This window comes from Salvelinus alpinus, chromosome 23, assembly GCF_045679555.1.
Source record: "Salvelinus alpinus chromosome 23, SLU_Salpinus.1, whole genome shotgun sequence".
Lineage (NCBI taxonomy): Eukaryota > Metazoa > Chordata > Actinopteri > Salmoniformes > Salmonidae > Salvelinus > Salvelinus alpinus.
Genome location: NC_092108.1, coordinates 18,534,562 through 18,555,663, shown reverse-complemented (window position 1 = coordinate 18,555,663; position 21,102 = coordinate 18,534,562). Strand labels below are relative to the sequence as shown.

Below are 21,102 nucleotides of genomic sequence, written 5' to 3'. Positions count from 1 at the left end.
CCAGCTTCTTGGACCCCTTAGACCCCTTGTACAGCAAATCACTGTGGCTATAAATGCCACAAAATCCACCTTCTTCACAATGAGTGTATCCAGATTATCCAATTGAAATACTAGCAACTGGTTGCAATACATCCACCGCCATATCTTCATCACTGTTCCATCTTGTCCGTTCGACTCTCTTCACTGCATCTACATAGGAGATTCACTGCACACCCCTCTAATCCTTGACACCTCGACCTCCTTCAGTCTAACAGGGCACTCAAGGAAGTCCAGGGTATGATCCACACCACAGTTGCTACATTTTCCATTCAAAGATTCTTCAATATCATACTTTCCCCATCTGCAAACATTTGACCATATCCTTTACAATTTCAACACTGTAATTGGTTTGAACACAAATGCTCTCACCCCATACCTCACATATCAAAACTTCACATATTCAGGTAGTCTCCTTAAACAACAATAATATTGCTAGGCTTTTTCCTTCCTTCCATTTCCCATACGGGTCAGGCGACTTGCACTGACCACTTCTGGTACTCATCATCTATATCCAACGAGACTCCAGGCATAACTCCTTTGGCAGGCTCCCTGCTCCATGTTACTTCTGAGGTGGACAAGTTTGCCAGATCCAATGCACGCGCCTTCTGTTCTTCATCAACACAATTAACCAAAACAAGGCAGCTTCTAGTCACCTTGATTAAATCCACCTTTCCCACTGCTTTCTTCACAGTCCTCAATATAACAATATAACTCAATATCCAGAGTTCCTCTTCTGAGATGGAAGAACCTTCCAGAAGAACAACCATCTCTGCAGCACTCTACCAATCAGCCCTTTATGGTAGAGTGGCCAGATGGAAGCCACTCCTTAGTAAAAGACACATGACCGCCCGCTTGGAGTTTGCCTAAAGGACTCTCAGACCATGAGAAACAAGATTCTCTGGTCTGATGAAACCAAGACTGAACTCTCTGGCCTGAATGCCAAGCATCACATCTGGAGGAAACCTGGCACCATCCCTACAGTGAAGCATGGTGGTGGCAGCATCATGCTGTGGGGATGTTTTTCAGTGGCAAGGACCTGTCAGGATCGAGGGAAAGATGAACGGAGCAAAGTACAGAGATCTTTGATGACAACGTGTTGCAGACCGCTCAGGACCTCAGACTGGGGGAGAACATTCACCTTCCAACAGGACAACGACCCTAAGCACACTGCCAAGGTAACGCAGGAGTGGCTTCGGGACAAGTCTCTGAATGTCCTTGACTGGCCCGGACTTGAACCCGTTCGAACATCTCTGGAGAGACGTGAAAATAGCTGTGCAGCGATGCTCCCCATCCAACCTGACAGCTTGAGAGTAAATGGAAGAAACTCCCCAAATACAGGTGTCAGGCTTGTAGCTTCATACCCAAATACCCAGTAATCGTGGGTATAATTGTCACGAATACCACCGAAGGTGGCTCCCCTTCCTGTTCGGGTGGCGCTCGGCGGTCGTCGTCGCCGGTCTACTAGCTGCCACCGATCCCTTTTTCCTTTTCGTTTATTTCTGTCTAATTGTTTTCACCTGTTCCTTGTTGGGGTTTTTGGGATGGGTGTTATTTATGTTCGTTTTTCCCGCTGGTGTTTGTGCGGGCTTGTTGGTTGTTACGTTTGGTGATGTATCGTGTTTTGTTTTGGGTTTTCGCTGTCCAGTGTTTGTAACGAGGTTTGGGGTTTGTTTAGCGCTAGTGTTTTGGGCATTCACCCATGTTTTGGACCTGTTACGTTTTGAAGGACATTAAAGCGTTTTCCCGTTCATTTCGCTCTCTGCATTTGACTCCTCACTCATTTCACTCACCCGCCGTTACAATAATATTATTGGTCATGAAAGCCAGAAAAGCAATAAAATTAATCGTTTACCTTTGATGATCTTCGGATGTTTGCACTCACGAGACTCTGTTACACAATAAATGTTATTTTTGTTCGATAAAGATTATTTTTATATTAAAAAAACTCCATTTGTTTGGCGTGTTATGTTCAGTATTCCACAGCCTTAGGCAGGTCATCAAGGCTTGACGAAAATTCCAAATAGTATCCGTAATGTTTGTAGAAACATAAAAGCTTGAAACTATGTCTAAAGACTGTTCACACCCTGAGGAAGCCATTGGAAAAGGAATCTGGTTGATATCCCTTTAAATGGACGAAAGGCAGGCAATGGAACAGTGATTTTTCAAAATAAGAGTCACTTCCGGGTTGGATTTCCTCAGGTTTTCGCCTGCAAAATCAGTTCTGTTATACTCACAGACAATATTTTGACCGTTTTGGAAACTTTATAGTGTTTTCTATCCTACTCTGTCAATTATATGCATATTCTAGTATCTGGACCTGAGAAATAGGCACCTTACATTGGGAACGTTATTTTTCCAAACATAGAAATTCTGCCCCCTAACTTCAAGATGTTAACGGGATCGACTTGACAACAGCCGGTGAAAGTGCAGGGCGCCAAATTCAAACAACAGAAATCTCATAATTAAAATTCCTCAAACATACAAGTATTTTACACCATTTTAAAGATAAACTTGTTGTTAATCCCACCACAGTGTCAGATTTCAAAAAGGCTTTACGACGAAAGCACACCATCTGATTATGTTAGGTCAGTACCTAGTCACAGAAAAACACAGCCATTTTTCCAGCCAAAGAGAGGAGTCACAAAAAGCAGAAATAGAGAAAATTAATCACTAACCTTTGATGATCTTCATCGTATTAAAACGTGTCCCAGCCCCAGTGTTGCCAATTTAGTAACTTAGACGCTATATTTAGCGAGTATTCAGACCCCATTAGGGGGTTGAGTGGGTTGAGTTACTGACGTGATCTTCCTGTCTGGGTTGGCGCCCCCCCTTGGTTTGTGCTGTGGTGGAGATCTTTGTGGGCTATACTCGGCCTTGTCTCAGGATTGTAAGTTGGTGGTTGAAGATATCCCTCTAGTGGTGCGGGGGCTGTGCTTTGGCAAAGTGGGTGGGGTTATATCCTTCCTGTTTGGCCCTGTCCGGGGGTATCATCGGATGGGGCCACAGTGTCTCCTGACCCCTCCTGTCTCAGCCTCCAGTATTTATGCTGCAGTAGTTTATGTGTTGGGGGGCTAGGGTCAGTTGGTTATATCTGGAGTACTTCTCCTGTCTTGTCCTGTGTGAATTTAAGTATGCTCTCTCTAATTCTCTCCTTCTCTATTTCTTTCTCTCTCTCTGAGAACCTGAGGCCTAGGACCATACGTCAGGACTACCGGGCATGATGACTCCTTGCTGTCCCCAGTCCACCTGGCCTTGCTGCTGTTCCAGTTTCAACTGTTCTGCCTGCGGTTATGGAACCCCTACCTGTCCCAGACCTGCTGCTTTCAACTCTTAATGATCGGCTATGAAAAGCCAACTGACATTTATTCCTGATTATTATTTGACCATGCTTGTCATTTATGAACATTTTGAAAATCTTGGCTCTCTCCTTCTCTCTTTCTTTCTCTCTCTCGGAGGACCTGAGCCCTAGGACCATACGTCAGGACTACCGGGCATGATGACTCCTTGCTGTCCCCAGTCCACCTGGCCTTGCTGCTATTCCAGTTTCAACTGTTCTGCCTGCGGTTATGGAACCCCTACCTGTCCCAGACCTGCTGTTTTCAACTCTTAATGATCGGCTATGAAAAGCCAACTGACATTTATTCCTGATTACTATTTGACCATGCTTGTCACTTATGAACATCTTGGCCATGTTCTGTTATAATCTCCACCCGGCACAGCCAGAAGAGGACTGGCCACCCCTCATAGCCTGGTTCCTCTCTTGGTTTCTTCCTAGGTTTTGGCCTTTCTAGGGAGTTTTTCCTAGCCACCGTGCTTCTACACCTGCATTGCTTGCTGTTTGGGGTTTTAGGCTGGGTTTCTGTACAGCACTTCGAGATATTAGCTGATGTACGAAGGGCTATATAAAATAAACTTGATTTGATTTGAACTCATACTCAACATACTCAAAAGGCAAAGCCTTATGACAGTTCCACCCAAAACAAGCTGCCATTTGTGGTTAAAAAAGATTTACTCTGCAAAAAAGGCTGAGGCCACCATGGCATTAGCTATCGCTGAACACTGTTCCATGCTGGCATATGATCACATTGGAGAAGCATGTAGAGCTGCTTTCTCAGACTCCACTGCTGCTACCCCCTTCAAAATGCACAGGACAAAGTGCACAGGACAAAGTGCACAGAAATTATTAATGGTTTTCTAGCACCATACTTTCTGAAAAAGTTGGTCGCAGATGTGGGTGACCAGCGTTTCAGCCTCCTCCTCGATGAGTCCAGGGATGTAAGTGTTTCTAAGTACCTGGGGGTTGTGATAAGGTACTTTAGTGACACCAAGCAGACAATTGTATCAACATTTCTGGGGCTTGTTGAGTTTGAGGGAGGAGATGCCAAATCTACAGCCCGTGCTATTGTGGCTTTCCTCGAGAAGCGTTGTCTTAAAAAAGAGAAACTCCTGGGGATAGGGACTGACAATGCCTCGGTTATGACAAGGATTAACCTCTCTTGGGTATGTGGGACGTTAGTGTCCCACCTCTTCAACAGCCAGTGAAACTGCTGGGCGCCAAATTCAAATACAGAAATACTCATTATAAAAATTCAGAAAACAAAACATATTTTACATAGGTTTAAAGATGAACGTCTTGGGAATCCAACCACAGTGTCAGATTTTTTTAAATGCTTTACGGCGAAAGCATACCTTACGATTATTTGAGAACATAGCCCACTAGACAATTCATTACAAACAGTAACCAGCCAAGTAGAACAGAGTCAGAGTCAGAAATAGAGATAAAATGAATCGCTTACCTTTGATGATATTCATATGGTTGCACTCAGCAGACATTCATTTACTCAATAAATTTTTATTTTGTTCGATAAAGTGTCTTTATATACAAAAACCTCAGTTTTGTTCGCGCGTTTTCTTCAGTAATCCACAGGCTCAAACGCAGTCAAAACAGGAAGACAAAAAAATCCAAATTGTATCCGTAAAGTTCATAGAAACATGTCAAACTATGTTTATATTCAATCCTCAGGTTGTTTTTAGCCTAAATAATCAATCATATTTCAACCGGACAATAACGTCGTCAATTTAAAAGGTAAACATGTAACGGCATTCGTCATTGGAAGGAGAGGAGGACCAAAGCGCAGCGTGGTATGTTTCCATATTTATTGGAATACTTTTCAACACGAACAAAAACAATAAACAGACGAAAACCAAAGAAGCTACAGTCCTGAACATGGGAACAAAAAATACATGAACACACGAACAGGAACAATCACCCACAAACCAACAGTGCAAACAGGCTACCTTAATATGGTTCCCAATCAGAGACAATGACAAATACCTGCCTCTGATTGAGAACCATATTAGGCCAAACAACAAACCCAACATAGAAACACAAAACATAGAATGCCCACCCAGCTCACGTCCTGACCAACACTAAAACAAGGAAAACACAAACGAACTATGGTCAGAACGTGACAAAACAAGGGCATGAAAAAGCTCTGCGACACTTTAGCGTCCAGTCATTCCGAATGCGTCCAGTTTAGCGTCCAGTCATTCCGAATGCTCTTATTCCCTCACAAACTATTTCTAAAGACTGTTGACATCTAGTGGAAGGCATAGAAACTACAGTTTGAGTCCTAAGTCAATGGATACTGTAATGGCATTGAATAGAAAACTACAAAACAAAAACTAAAACTACTTCTTGAATGGATTTTTCTCAGGTTTTCGCCTGCCAAGACACAGACACCATTTTAACAGTTCTGGAAACTTTTGAGTGTTTTCTATCCAAATCTACCAGTTATATGCATATCATATCTCCTGGGCCCGAGAAGCAGGCAGTTTAAATTGGGCATGCATTTCATCCAAAATTCCGAATGCTGCCCCCTACCCTAGAGAAGTTAACAATAGGGTCCATAAAATGCTGAAGGAGGAGTATGGCCTCAAATTTCTGGTTCCTATTTGCTGTGTGTGCCACTCTCTGCAGCTTGCTGTAAGTCATGCTTCCAATGACACCATCCCCCATGGTGTGGAGTACTTGGTACGAGAGATTTATAACTGGTTTTCAGTGTCTCCAAAGCGCAGGGAGGCCTACAAGGCCATATATGAGACCATCAACTGTGGGGAGAAACCTTTACAGATAACCAAGGTGTGTGCCACACGTTGGCTCTCCATTGAACCCGCGTTTTCACTCATTTTGGACCAGTGGGATGAGCTTTGGCTGCATTTCGCAGTCACCAAGTCCAGTGAACACTGCGACATGGCTGAGGTTTTATACTCCATGTACAGTGATCCTCAAAACATATTGTACCTGACTTTTTTGAAGTCAGTGCTGGGTGGCCATCAAGGCTTTTGAGGGAAAGCAAGTAGATCCTCTTAAGCTACTTGACAGCTTGGTTAGCCTGATCAAGTCTGTGAGCAGCAGGGTGCTGAATTCACTGGAAAATGTTGATGTACTCAATGGGGCAATAGATGGATACATCAGTCCAAAACCGTACCTTGGTTACCTTTTTGAGTCAAAGGCAGCTGAGCTCCACCTTGTGCCTGAGGATGAAAACAATGTCCTAAAGCGGTGTGTAGTCTTCACCATCTCCCTCACTAATGAGTTGAGGGTGAGACTGCCGGACAACATCGAAGCATTGCAGTACATGTCAGTTTTCAATGTGGAGGAAACTCTAAAGCCCAATAAGAGCCCTGGAGAAATATAAAAAATAGCCAAGCAATGGCGTGCCATCCATCTTAGTAAATGGAACGAAACAAAAAACACACTGGGCTTCTGGAGTGAGATTTGGAAGTTCAGGGAAGCAGCTGATATCAACCTGTTTCAAGAACTTGCCATGGCTGCTGTGTCTGTGTTGTCCTTGCCACACTCAAATGCTGAAGTCGAGAGAGTATTCAGCCAGATGAGTGTGGTAAAAAGCAAACTTAGAAGTTGGATGTCCTTGCAGACCCTTAACTCCATCATGTACATTTGATATGAACTGAAGCTGTCTGGTGAGGCTTGCTATGCGCACCAGCTGCCTGATAATGCTTTGCAGCTTTTTGGCACATCAGCTGCTTACTCATTTAAGTCAGCTTCCTCAGAACCTGCCATATGTGTGTGTGTGAAGGGGGGTCTGGGGAAAAAAACAGGCCAGACTAGTTACCATAATTTTCTCACATTGCCATTAACATTTTTTTCTATTGTCTCTTTTTGGTCAGATGCAGGTATGTGTCTGTGGTTGGAGGAAAGTTACATCACACCATGGGTTGAGGATCCACCAGGGGAAGAAGGGGTGTATGGGTAAAGAGAGACAGAGGCCTCTGCGAAAGCGATCAAATCAGTCGAATGAAGCACAGCAACTGGACGCAAACCATAGTTTGCAGTGCATCAGTACCACTGTCATGGAGGACGTAAACTCAAGCACCGAAGTAACAACTGAGGTGGAACCAACAACAGGAGTGGAACTCACCCAGCCTCCCAGACCTGCAGTCGAGAGGAGACTACCAGGGCACAGACCGTATGTGAAGTGGCCTGGCGCCAGTGACAAGAAGTTGTGGGAAGCAGTGAATACTGACCTTACCTTGACCCTCGAGAAACTTCGAGGCACAGTGGAGAAGAAGTTGGAGAGGATGGGGGACATCATCTATGAGTACGGGGCAGAAAGCTTTGGAGTGCAAGAGGCAAAAGGCGGGAGAAAGGTTCCAACCCCACCAGTTTCCAGGAGGCAACAAGAAATCAAGCGCCTCGTTCAAGAAAGGAGACAGCTTAAGAAACAGTGGAAGAAGGCCTCGGAAGTGGAAAAGGAGGGCATAGAGGCACTTCAGGCTGACATTAAAACCCGGTTGGCATCCCTCCGTAGAGCAGAGAACCTACGGAAACGCAGAAGGAAGAAAGAACAAACTAGAACTCGATTCTATAAAGATCCCTTCAAGTTCCTTAAAAGTCTCTTCACGAAGGAAAAAAGTGGAGCTCTAAAAACAACAAAGAAAGACCTAGAGGAGCACCTGATAACAACAAACTTTGACTCAAAGCGACATGAACATCTGGCCATCCCATCAGATATCCCACCCATTGAACCCCCGGAACATCATATTGAGACCAGCCCTCCGACATGGAAAGAGGTGGAAAACACAGTTCGACGGGCAAGAACAGCATCAGCCCCGGGGCCAAATGGAGTCCCGTACAAAGTGTATAAGAACGCACCAGACGTCCTGAGGGTCCTCTGGAGGCTTATGAGAACAGCTTGGCAAAAGAAGATAATACCCAAAGTGTGGCGTAGGGCAGGCGGGGTCCTGATCCCTAAGGAGAAGGATGCAGTGAACATCAGCCAATTCCGCCCAATCTCCTTACTGAATGTCAAGGGTAAAATCTTCTTTAGGGTCATTGCCCAGAGGATGGCCGAGTACCTGCAAAGGAATGCGTACGTCGATACATCTGTACAGAAGGCAGGAATATCAGGGTTCTCTGGCTGCTTGGAACATTCCAGCATGATCTGGCACCAGATCCAAATGGCCAAGGTGGAGAAAAGGGACCTCCATGTAGTCTTCCTCGACCTCGCCAATGCATTTGGCTCTGTGCCCCATGAACTCCTGTGGTCTGCCTTCAGATTTTTCCACATACCGGACACCATCACAACCCTGGTGAAGTCGTACTTCCAGGATCTGCAGTTCTGCTTCACCACCTCAGAGTTCACCACCTCATGGCAGTGCCTGAATGTAGGTATAATGGCGGGATGTACCATTTCTCCATTGGCATTCATAATGGCAATGGAGGTTATCATCAGATCCTCAAAATGGGTTGCTGGTGGACAGCGAGTCGACTCTGGTTTCCGCCTCCCTCCACTCAGAGCCTACATGGACGACATTACAACATTGACCACCACTGTCCCATGCACCAGGAGACTGCTCAGAAAACTCGAGGAGAACATCAGCTGGGCCCGTATGAAGATTAAACCATCCAAGTCACGCAGCATCTCGATTGTGAAGGGAATACTCTCTGACCTGAAATTCTTCATCGGAGATGACCAAATCCCAACAGTGTCTGAGCAGCCGGTAAAACGCCTTGGAAGGTGGTATGATGCAAGCCTGAAGGACAAAGACCAGGTGCAACAGCTGCGCAAAGACATCAGTAGTAGCCTACAGTCCATCGACAACACCCAGCTACCTGGAAAGTTAAAGGCCTGGTGTCTGCAGTTTGGTCTCCTACCCCGGGTGTTGTGGCCCCTAGCAGTGTATGAGGTTCCAATCTCAACAGTGGAGAAGATGGAAAGAGGAGTCACAGGCTACTTAAAGAAGTGGCTCGGAGTTCCACGATGCCTTACCACCATAGGCCTCTATGGAGATGGTGTCCTCAAGCTGCCCCTCACCAGTCTAACAGAGGAATTCAAGTGTGAAAAAACCAGGCTCCAGATGACACTGAATGAATCTCGAGACCCAGTGGTGAGCAACAACGCGCCGACCTTGGCAACTGGGCGCAAATGGAGGCCAGGAAAACCAGTCCAGGAGGCAACAGCAGCCCTCAGACATGCTGACATTGTGGGTCATGTTCAGCAAGGGAGAGGAGGCCTTGGGCTAACTAGCCGTGCTGCTTGGAGTAAGGCCACTGCACCAGAGCGGCGGAAGATGGTAGTGCAGGAAGTACGCCATCAGGAGGAGGCTGCAAGGTGGGCCAAGGCAGTCTCTCTTGCCAAACAGGGACAGTGGACTCGATGGGACAGTGTGGAGAAGAGGAAGATCAGCTGGAAGAATCTGTGGGCCATGGAAGCGAGGCGGTTGAGCTTTTCCATCAGAGCAACATATGACGTCCTTCCAACACCAGTTAATCTTCACCAATGGTATGGTGAAGATCCGGACTGTGCCCTCTGTTCCATGCCAGCCAACCTCAGGCACATTCTCACAGGGTGTAAAACAAGCCTCACCCAAGGACACTACACTTGGCATCACAACCAAGTCCTTAAAAACCTTGCGTCCGCCCTGGAGGACAAGCGAGCTGCCACCAACTCCCTACCACCCCCAGCAGCATCACACCCCTTACGGACGACCTTTGTCCGCGAAGGGGCTAAACCACCGAAGAGCGGCTCTACACCATTAGAGCGAGACCAGCTGCCCTTGGCCCGCGACTGGAAAATGCTAACTGACATTGGCCGGCAACTTGTGTTTCCTCCGGAGATCGCAACCACCACCCTAAGACCTGACATGGTGCTCTGGTCCCGTTCGCTCAAGAAGGTCTTCATCATTGAGCTCACAGTACCCTGGGAGGACTCAGTAGATGAGGCTTATGAGCGAAAACATCTGCGCTATGCCGATCTAGCTGCCGAAGCACGGCATCATGGCTGGAACACAGAAGTCCGACCAGTGGAGGTGGGCTGCAGAGGTTTTGTGGCAACATCTACAACCAGACTGCTTAGAGACCTGGGAATTAAGGGCCAGAGCCAGCGTTCGGCAATCAAAGCTGTATCAGAGGCGGCAGAAGGCAGCAGTCAATGGCTCTGGATGAAGAGGAAAGACCCCAGCTGGGCCCCGAAGTGAGAGGGCCAGGAGGTATGCGGTCAACAATGCTTGACTCAGGGAGGAAGACGCCCCTGCCATGCATAGTCCCATGGGATGTTGGCTATCAACAACAAAGCAACTCCTATGACTAATTGGGAATGGGACGCAAGCGTAGGATTGATCACCCTGTCGCTGGCCGCCTTTGGGGAGGGTGTATAGTGTGAAAGGCCGAAACACCCTCGGAACCAAAGGCACACTACTGACGATGCGCTCCCCAAATTTCACCAGTCTCACTGTTCATGAACTCTTGGAAGTGGTTGCACAAAGGATAGTAACATCTCATCCTGTGTTCTTGGAATCTGGTCCATTTAGATTGTTAATGTAGATTGTATACAAAAAAATGGTTAAAACTGTTATGGTTAAAAATGTTCATGTGTCACGCCCTGACCTTAGAGATCCTTTTTATGTCTCTATTTTGGTTTGGTCAGGGTGTGAGTTGGGGTGGGTATTCTATGTTCTATTATTTGTATTTCTATGTTTTGGCCGGGTAGGGTTCTCAATCAGGGACAGCTGTCTATCGTTGTCTCTGATTGAGAACCATACTGAGGTAGCCCTTTTTCCCACCTGTCTTTGTGGGAAGTTGACTTTGTTTATGGCACTTAGCCTTTAGCTTCACGGTTTGTTTTGTAGTGTTTATTGTTTTGTTGGCGTATTCACCTAAATAAAAGAAAATGTACGCTTACAACGCTGCACCTTGGTCTACTTCTTTTGATGGCCGTGACATCATGTTTTACTGTGACTTGTTGTAGGCTACTAAGTGTACCATAAGGTTAAAAACCAAACCAAATTAAGAAAACTAAACTAAAAAACAAAAAACAAACAAACAAAAAAAATAATAAAATATAACACTAAGTAACTCCACCAGAGTGTCTCTGTTGGGTCACTTTTGTCGGTCCCAAGCCCGGACAAAGTAGGAGGGTTGGAATTGTGACATTTAAAAAAACAATAATCGACAGAAGAAAGTTCATTTGTAGTTCTAAACATATTTAGGGTGTTTTTTACTCACTTTTTGTCTCTCCCACAGCGTTATTCCTCTCTCCTACAGCGTCCATCACAATTACATGCACATGGCAAAATATGCAAATTATGTGATGACGTCATTTAGCGACTTCTAGCGACTTTTAGGACAGCCAATAGCTACTTTCCTTATTGGCAACACTGTCCAGACCAACATGTCTAGCTCTACTCACTGGGGCGTGGCTTACGGAGTGCTCTCTGAAATAAGCGCGGGTATGGTCGTATTCCACCGGGAGCCGGACCAGGAAATGGAGTCCCTGGAAAATGCGGGAACGAGATGGTGGTTAGGAGTAGTGCAGTATTATCATGAGGAGACGTGTACTTGGAAAACGGAGGAGGAATGGAGGGAAATGGAGAGGGAGTGAAGGTCTAAGAGAGATAAGAATGGTGGGAAAAAGGGAGATGGTTTGTTAAAGAAGAAGGGAAGAATGTGTAAGCAGAGGGAGCTGAAGACAGGAGGAGAAATAGAAGTGAATGAGGGTGAAGTATCGGAGGTGGTAGGTGTAGTGAAGTTATCGGAGACTGAGGTATGCACAGGGGTCAGGATAAAGATGAGTCTGTGACAGTAGGAGGGAAGTTTATGGAAAAAGTGGACTCTTGCCTTTTGGCTGATCCATTTGTGGTTTCACGGTGGGTGAAAAAATTGTTGGATAATGTGGAATCTGTGACGGTAACCAGAAGTGGTCTAATGATAATTGTTTGTGTTTCTGCTGGTCAGAGGGAGAAGGCGCTCATAGTAAAACAAATGGGTGTAAGAAAGGTGAATTGTTTGGCTCTCAAGAAAAGGGTTCCAATGAATGGAGTGATAACTGGCGTAGCAGTAAATATAAAAGTTGACCAGCTGAGGGGAAAGATTCCCGGTGTATGTGATGCTCGTCGTTTGATGCAACGCAGAAAGGGTGGCGAGAGTGGGGAAACAGAATAGTCATTGTCTGTTCTTTTGAGTTTTGAAGTTGAGTCTTTGCCCGACAAAGTGAAGCTATGATATAACGTTAAGTTATCTTGTACGAGCGTATGTGCCGAATACATTACGATGTTACAGATGTCAAGCTTATGGACATGTGGCAGCAGTGTGTAGGAGGGAGGGTCCAAGGTGTGAAAAGTGTGCAGAAGGGCATGAGACAAAGTAATTTAAAGTATTGTGGAAAGTAGTGGAATGTGTTAATTGTAGGGGTGCCCATGGAGCTGGGGATCAGAAACCTGCAAGAGAGGCAGGTTGAGGTTTCCAGGGTTAGAGTAGTGCAGAAGTTGTCATATGCTGAGGCAGTGAAGAAAGTAGAGGAAGATGGATTAAGGGGGAGGAGTGGTGAGAGTAGTAGATATACCTGTACAGTGGGATAAGACAAAAAGTGATATAAGGACAGGTAAAAAAATGTTTTAGCATTCATGGTAATGGTTATCAACTGTATGGCAGGGATGGAACGCAAGTCGCAGAATATGGAGGTTGTGGTGGCAGCTGCAGAAAGGTATTTGGGTGTGCAAGACTTGACATCAGAAGAGTTACAGGATGTGTTCTGGTGATGTCCAGTCCTTTCAGGATGATGACATGAGGTAGGAATAAATACATTTAATTAGTGGAGTAGGGTGGTTCATTTTATTTTATATAATTCGTGAGTGTAGTGTTAGATGGTAGGGTATTTATTTATTGCATTTTATCTATCAAGCAAAGTGTAAGGGAGTTGTACTCCAGTCTAGTAGGTGGCGGTAATGCAACAAATTGGATGCCAACCGCCGTTAAACCTCATAGAAGAAGTATTCCACCCGATCAAATGATCTCATCACACCCGGCCAAGAGATATGCTTTGCGACGTCCGTTTATGAGAAAGAAAAGCTACGAAGTCATGTTTGGTGTGCCTCATACTGTGAACCGCACCTCGACCAGAAGCACAAGTTGGGGATGGCCATGGGACGTCTTCGAGACAGTTTGTCCACAACACGACAAGGTGATAGTTGTACTCTCGCACTGACAAAGTGTGCATCTGCTACGCGTGTCTCACGGACGACCATAAAGGACACAAGACTGTCCCAGCAGAAACAGTGAGGCGCCCTTGCCCAAGACTGGTAACTGTTAGCTATTTTCACTAAAAACATATAACGTTAAGCTACTTAGCTAGTTATGACGGACGAATGTGCTGCAATCAGTTCAGTTTTGTATGGAAGTTTACTTCTCTCCCTTACATTTAGGACTAACTTAATATCGCACAATCCCATCATTAGCTTTCTGTCTAGGCCTAGGGAACACAGTAATATGTTTGTCAAATAACCTGTAACTTAACTGAATTCCATTCCCTCTGCAGCAACAAGTGGAGGCCATCAAGATAACCTCCCACCAGAAAGCTATCAAGGGGAGTTTGGATGGACGAAAGGTGGGGACAGTTGGCTAGTAAGATGTCTGTGAGGTATCTCTGCCATCATAATCTTAGGTTCTAGTGTTCTGCACCCTTGTGGGTACTACCATGTCATGTCAATCCTCAGCTAGGTTTCACTTCTATATTGTATTCTAAAACCAGCTGAGGTCAGGGCTGCCAACTTTTGAAGAAAGCTTTGAGTGAGATTTACTAAACACAGCAACAACAAAAAAACGTTCTCACTGTCAACTGCGTTTATTTTCAGCAAACTTAACATGTGTAAATATTTGTATGAACATAACAAGATTCAACAACTGAGACATAAACTGAACAAGTTCCACAGACATGTGACTAACAGAAATGGAATAATGTGTCCCTGAACAAAAAGGGGGGGTCAAAATAAAAAGTAACAGTCAGTATCTGTATTTGGTAGACTCACTAAACACACATGCGTTGTTTGTAAATTATGTCTGTCTGTGCCCCTGGCTATCTTTAAATTAAAAAAGAAAACTGTGCTGCCTGGTTTGCTTATTATAATGAATTTGAAATTATGGGCAAGTTGGAAGCTCTCATCCATTTATATGTAGATGATAGTCTTATACTGGATTGTGTCATAAATGCTCTACAACAAAGCTTTCTTATTGTCCAACAAGCTTTCTCTGCTATTAACCTTGGAACACAGGTGTGATTACTACGTCTGAGGGTTTAAAGCTTAAAGTAGTCACATACAAGTACTTGGGAGTATGGCTAGATGGTACACTGTCCTTCTCTCAGCACATATCAAAACTGGAGAAAAAAAACTAACTGGACACTTATCTCCATTCTTCATTCAAAGACTCGATCATGGACACTTACTGACGTTTGTGGCTGCTTTGTGTGATGTATTTGTTGTCTCTACCTTCTTGCTTTTGTGCTGTTGTCTGTGCCCAATAGTGTTTGTGACATGTTTTGTGCTGCTACCATGTTGCTGCTAACTTGTTGTCATGTGGTGTTGCGATCATGCTGTGTTGTCATGTGTTGCTGCGATGCTATGTTGTCTTAGGTCTCTCTTTATGAAGTGTCATGATGTTTTTGTCCTATATAATTTTTGGGAATCCCCCATCCACGCAGGAGGCCTTTTGGTAGGCCGTCATTGTAAATAAGAATTTGTTCTTAGATGGCTTGCCAAGTAAAGTAAAATATTTTAGCAATTACATTTACTTTTGATACTTATTGAAAACCAAATACTTTTACTCAAGTAGTATTTTACTGGGTGACTTTTACGAGTCATTTTCTATTAAGTTATCTTTGCTTTTACTCAAGTATGACAATTAGGTACTTTTTACACCACTGGTGACGTGTGTTCCTCCATTTTCTGTGTGTGTCATAAAAGGAAGCAGTGGGAAACAGCAAGAAAACCACCAACTCTTTAATGGCTGCGATGAGAGGGCGGCAAACGAAGATGGATGAAATCCATCCTGTCTCTTCATGAGACATTGGATGATGACTGCAAGAAAAAGGATTGCTTCTCTTTGGGGATTGTGATGGAATAGCATATTTGCTTTTTAACCCTTTGCTAGTTTATAATTTATTTCACTATTTTCAACAACTTCCCGCCTAAAGCAAAGGAAATAGAAGAGCTGCCAATGACCAGAGCGGATTTCTTGCGTTGTAAGTTTTATTTGGATTTCCAAATGAATTCATGTCTTTCACACAGAAGCTGATAAATCTGATTTGTTATTACTTGACCACACGTCAAACCCGGCAGCTGCAACTGAAACTTTCACCTAATCAAGTTTGTTGTTATCCACATGTGCATAATAAAGCCAAGTTCTCTTATAACCTCCAGATGCCACCACCCTGACCCTTGACCACCAACACGGCCAACTACAACCTCGTTCTGACAGACACAGTTCAGTCCAACACTGCAAGGAGCCCCAGCCCACCCTGACCGCTTTGACAGCTCCCCCAGGTGCTGTGTAAAGAGGTTCGGAAGGACGGACACTATAACTGGGAGGTAGAAAACCTCTATGTCTTGGCCCTTATTGTTGTTTGCTGCGCCAGCATCATCAGAAAGAAGACCCTTTCAACGATCGCTTTGAACGTAACAGCAAGGTCTGGTGCTTACGACCGACTTTGATCTACGGCTAGGTCCACCATGGCCCAGCAGAGAATCATACACAATGTGTCCTAGAGGTTAGTGAAGTGGACCAGCAACTGAGGGAAAACACATCTGGTTGGGATTGGGTCTGCAACCTAAGGGCATCACTGTCCTAGATGCCATCACCTGTTGTGCCCTTGACCAAGGCATTTACCCATTAAGCTGCTCAACAAGCACTATAGTATGGCTGCCTGGAATAAAGCAGAAGACAAGTTTCTATTGGACTTCAGTGTACATTGGACTGATAATAACGTAATCTTCTTCGTCATAGAAATGTCCCATGGAGACTAAACTGCCCATGGACCAGAAACATGGTGATATGAAGGTTGGTGTGTTTGTGGACTACCCAGCTGGTCTGATCTCCTACAAGGTCCAGGTTCCAGACAGCACCATGGTCCACCTCTACAAGTTCGAGGCCACCTTCACACAACCCCTCTACGCAGTGTTTGGAGTGAGCTCTCTGAAACGGAGTAGCCTCGTCCCCACAGAGCCTTCCAGGTGAAACATTGATTACATCTTGCCCTTTCCTTGTGTGCCACAAAAGACGATGAAAGACCCAAAGACCTAACAGCAAATGGCTTTACAAGTGTATTTATCCTAGTGTGATATATCCATATTCTCTGAGAGCTCAGTGGAGAGCTGTCTTTTGCCTTTTTCTTTTGCTTATCAAGCCCAGTATGTGTTATTCCTGTGCTAGTTTTAGAGTCACTGTGTTCTGCTAAGTGGCCTCTTGTTCATTTTGTTGCTGAATATTTAGATGTCCTGTGACCTACCGGTATGCTCTCTTGTTGTTCAAGATGCACTACCTTAACATTGAGTGTTTTATTATGCTTATTCTTATTGTGAAAGCAACAACTGTCGGTAGGATTGGAACTTGACTGGGTGAATAAAAGCTTTCTGTAACTTTTCTGTTATTAATTGATTAATGTACAAATCATAGTCTGAGCCTTTTATATTTTAATCATTTAGCAGACTCTCTTATCCAGAGTGACTTACAGTAGTGAGTGTATACATTTTTTGTACTGGTCCCCCGTGGGAATCTAACCAACAACCCTTGCGTTGCAAGCACCGTGGATTAGCCTGGTGGATCCAGCCTGATCGCTGCGTTCACCATTCTATTTCACTTCAAACAATGGTGAACGAAGAGGTCAGGCTGGATCCACCAGGCTAATAGGCTGTATCACCATAAATATATTATAGGCAATAAACCTACTGTAGTTGCTCTACAAATGCATTTTTACAATCCCACTTGATACTTTTTTCTTACAGATCAACATTTATCATCAAGACTTATGTAGTCTCAATAGCATGATGGACAAATAAACACACTCTTTGGTAACAGGATGGTACTAATAGGCCTACATTCTTGTTTCCTTCTATTTTGTCCATCTCTCCCACTGTCTGACATTCGGAGTGTTTAGGGTGGGATAGACACACATTTAATTCTCTGGGGGCTTGTATGACTGACAGGCTGCATATTTTGCTGTGCATCTGTCAGGTCACAACATGAACCTTGATGTGAAGGTCACCCATGTAGACCCCTCAGCCAATTGAAGAGTATTTGGGCCCTACCCCATGTTGCCTGGGGTGGAGGTTTTATAATGGTGTAAGCTCCCAGAGGCCCCCTCATCACTGATTTTATATAACAAGATGGCGCCGACAGACGTTTCTAGTTCCTAGCCAACTTTGCAGTAATTTGCTAATAACCATTTTGCTGCTTTAACATCTGCTAATTAGTGTACGTGACAAATACACTTTGATTGGATTTGCTTTGACATGTGCACTCAAACGCAGTGACAAACCGGGGTTTCCATGGTGAAGAATGGGTACAGCACAGTGAACATAATTATAGAATTTACTATATGCAACACTCATGTCAGTATCAGCCAACTTTCATCTATGTGATAAGGAATAGAGGAAATGGATGTGATTTTACCCTGTCACCAGAGGAGGGCAGCACACCATAAGCACTGGAAGGCCTATTAGCATATGAAGCATTACTTGTCTTATCCTACTTTCACACATCCTGGTGTACTATAGACTGTAAGGAAAATATCAAGGCACAAAATGATGAAATGGATACAGTTCGTAAACCTTCTTTAGCTAAGCACCACTGTGCAATTGAAAATGCGCTGATTGAAAATGTGTTTTGACATTTTGTGCCTCTCGCATTCTGACTAATTATACAATCTATAGGACCATGCATGGCGGTCAAAAGAACAGTCAACTGTACATTTGAGTGGAAATGCCATGTCCGAGCCATTTTACTGGGAAAGTTCATAAATGCATAGATCCGTACAGACAGAGTAGTTGAGAGTACACTAAGGACCTATCTGCTCTTATCTTTGAGAGGCTATATTCATGAGTAAAGGTTGAGATCTTACTTTCAAGTGTGTGTGAACAGCCGAAGTCTTTAACCCTGTGAAACCTGGACCCCATGCCGGCCTGTCTCACCTCAGTTAACCTCTCAAGGGCCCATCTCAATAGTCTACTGTCAAGGCTCAGGAGAAGACCCAGACAGTTTTGAAGTAACAAAAGTTTAAAAAGCAGGCAAACAACAGGTCAAGGGCAGGCAGAGGTCAGTAATCTAGAGCAGAGTCCGAAAGGTACAGAACGGTAGGCAGGCTCAGGGTCAGGGCAGGCAGAGGTCAGTAATCCTGGGTGGTGTAACAAGGTACCGAACGGCAGGCAGGCTCAGGGCAGGCAGAATGGTCAAAACTGGGAAGACAGGAGCACGGGGAAAACGCTGGTAGGCTTGACGAAACAAAATGAACTGGCAACAGACAAACAGAGAGTACAGGTATAAATATCCTGGGAGTAATGGGGAAGATGGGCGACACCTGGAGGGGGGTGGAGACAAGCACAAAGACCGGTGAAACCGATCAGGGTGTGACAGTCTACAGTGGCCATCTGCACTAGTGTTGAACAACTGGACAGGGAAAGAACATTCCAGAAGGAGAGGAGACAAGGGGATGGAGAACCTTAGACTATTAAGAGACCCTAAACCTTTTAATAGACCTCCAGTTTTCACTGTCCCTCTCTCATCATCCTCCTCTCCTCACTCCCTCCCTCCCCCTTCTCTCTCTGCTGTTATGCTCCCCACTGGGGTATTTTACTCCAGTGACATATTTGAGAGACACAGACACAAAGGTCTCCTCTCACACATGCACACACAGACACACACACATGTTTATGTGGCCATGGGGCCCCTTCAGGGCCAGTATTCGGGATAACACCAGAGCCAGCTGCGTCTGTGCCCTCCACAAACACACACTCAACCCCTCACACACGCAAGCTAAACCCGAACTGTGTGTGTACCTACAGTGCTTACAGAAGGTATTCACACCCCTTAACTTTTTTTACATTTTGTTGTGTTACAGCCTGAATTTAAAATGGATTAAATTGAGATGTTTGTCACTGGCCTAAACAAAATACCCCATATTATCAAAGTGGAATTATGTTTTTCATTTTTTTTTTACAAATTTGTTAAAAATAAAAAGCTGAAATGTCTTGAGTCAACCCCTTTGCTATGGCAAGCCTAAATAAGTTCAAAGTAAAAATGTGCTTTACAAGTCACATAATGAGTTGCATGTACGGAATGTCAAACACACACTCAACCACAAAGACCAGGGAGGTTTTCCAATGCCTCTCAAAGAAGTGCACCTATTGGTAGATCGGTATTAAAAAAGCAGATGTTGCATATCCCTTTGAGCATGGTGACGTTATTAATTACACTTTGGATGGTGTATTAATACACCCAGTCCCTACAAAGATACAGGCGTCCTTCCTCACTCAGTTGCCAGAGAGAAAGGAAACCGCTCAGGGATTTTACCATGAGTGTCACGTTCTCACCTTAGTTCCTTTTTTATGTCTCTATTTTGGTTAGGTCTATGTTTTGTATTTCTGTGTTTGGCCTGGTATGGTTCCCAATCAGAGGCAGCTGTCAATCGTTGTCTCTGATTGAGAACCATACTTAGGTAGCCTGTTCCCACCTGTGCTTGTGGGTAGTTGTTTCCTGTTTTGTCACCTGATAGGACTGTTTCGTTTTTTCGTGTTTTCTCCTTTGTTATTTTTGTGTTCAGTTTAATAAATTTAAAATGGACACGTACAACGCTGCATTTTGGTCCGATCCTTCATACTTCTCGTCAGAAGAAGAAAATCATTACAATGAGGCCAATGGTGACTTTAAAACAGTTACAGCGTTTAATGGCTGTGATAGGGGAAAACTGAGGATAGATCAACAACATTGTAGTTACTCCACAATACTAACCTAATTGACAGTGTTAAGAAGAAAGCCTGTACAAAATAAAAATATTCCAAAACAAGGCACTAAAGTAATACAGCAAAAAATGTGGCAAAGCAATTACATTTTTGTACTGATAACAAAGTGTTATGTTTGGGGCAAATCCAATTCAACACATTACTGAGTACCACTCTCCATAGAAGAATAGTGGTGGCTGCATCAGTGGCTGCATCATGTTATGGGTATGCTTGTAATAGTTAAGGACTGGTGAGTTTTTCAGGACAAATAAGAAATGGAATGGAGCTAAGCACAGGCAAAATCCTAGAGGAAAACCTGGTTCAGTCTGCTTTCCACCAGACACTGGGAGATGAATTCACCTTTCAGCAGGACAATAACTTAAACACAAAGCCAAAAAACACAGTGAATGTTCCTCAGTGGCCGGGTTACAGTTTTGACTTAAATCTGCTTGAAAATCTATGGGAAGACCTGTAAATGGTTGTCTAGTAATGATCAACAACCAATTTGACAGAGCTTGAAGAATTTTGAAAAGAATAATGGGCAAATGTTGCACAATCCAGGTGTGGAAAGCTCTTAGAGACTTACCCAGAAAGAGTCACAGCTGTAGTCACTGGCAAATGTAATTCTAACATGTATTGACTCAGGGGGTTGAGTACTTATCTAATCATGATATAGCAGTGTTTTTTTCATTAAAAAAAATAAATGTTAGAATTTTGACATTACAGAGTATTTTATTTAGATCGACAAAAAAATGAAATGTACATCCATTTTAA

The 21,102-nt window shown here is 44.2% G+C and overlaps 1 long non-coding RNA gene across 2 annotated transcripts; it reads left to right on the top strand.

Moving 5' to 3' along the window:
- The first annotated feature begins 11,830 nt into the window (after positions 1-11,830).
- On the top strand, positions 11,831-16,971 carry LOC139550400 (uncharacterized). 2 transcript variants are annotated; one of them, XR_011670022.1, is made up of 5 exons: positions 11,831-13,641; positions 13,878-13,946; positions 15,301-15,578; positions 15,757-16,103; positions 16,340-16,971. It is a non-coding gene; the product is annotated as an uncharacterized lncRNA (long non-coding RNA). The 2 variants fall into 2 exon arrangements; XR_011670021.1 differs by having other exon boundaries at positions 11,837-13,641; positions 15,757-16,971.
- Positions 16,972-21,102: the final 4,131 nt, after the last annotated feature.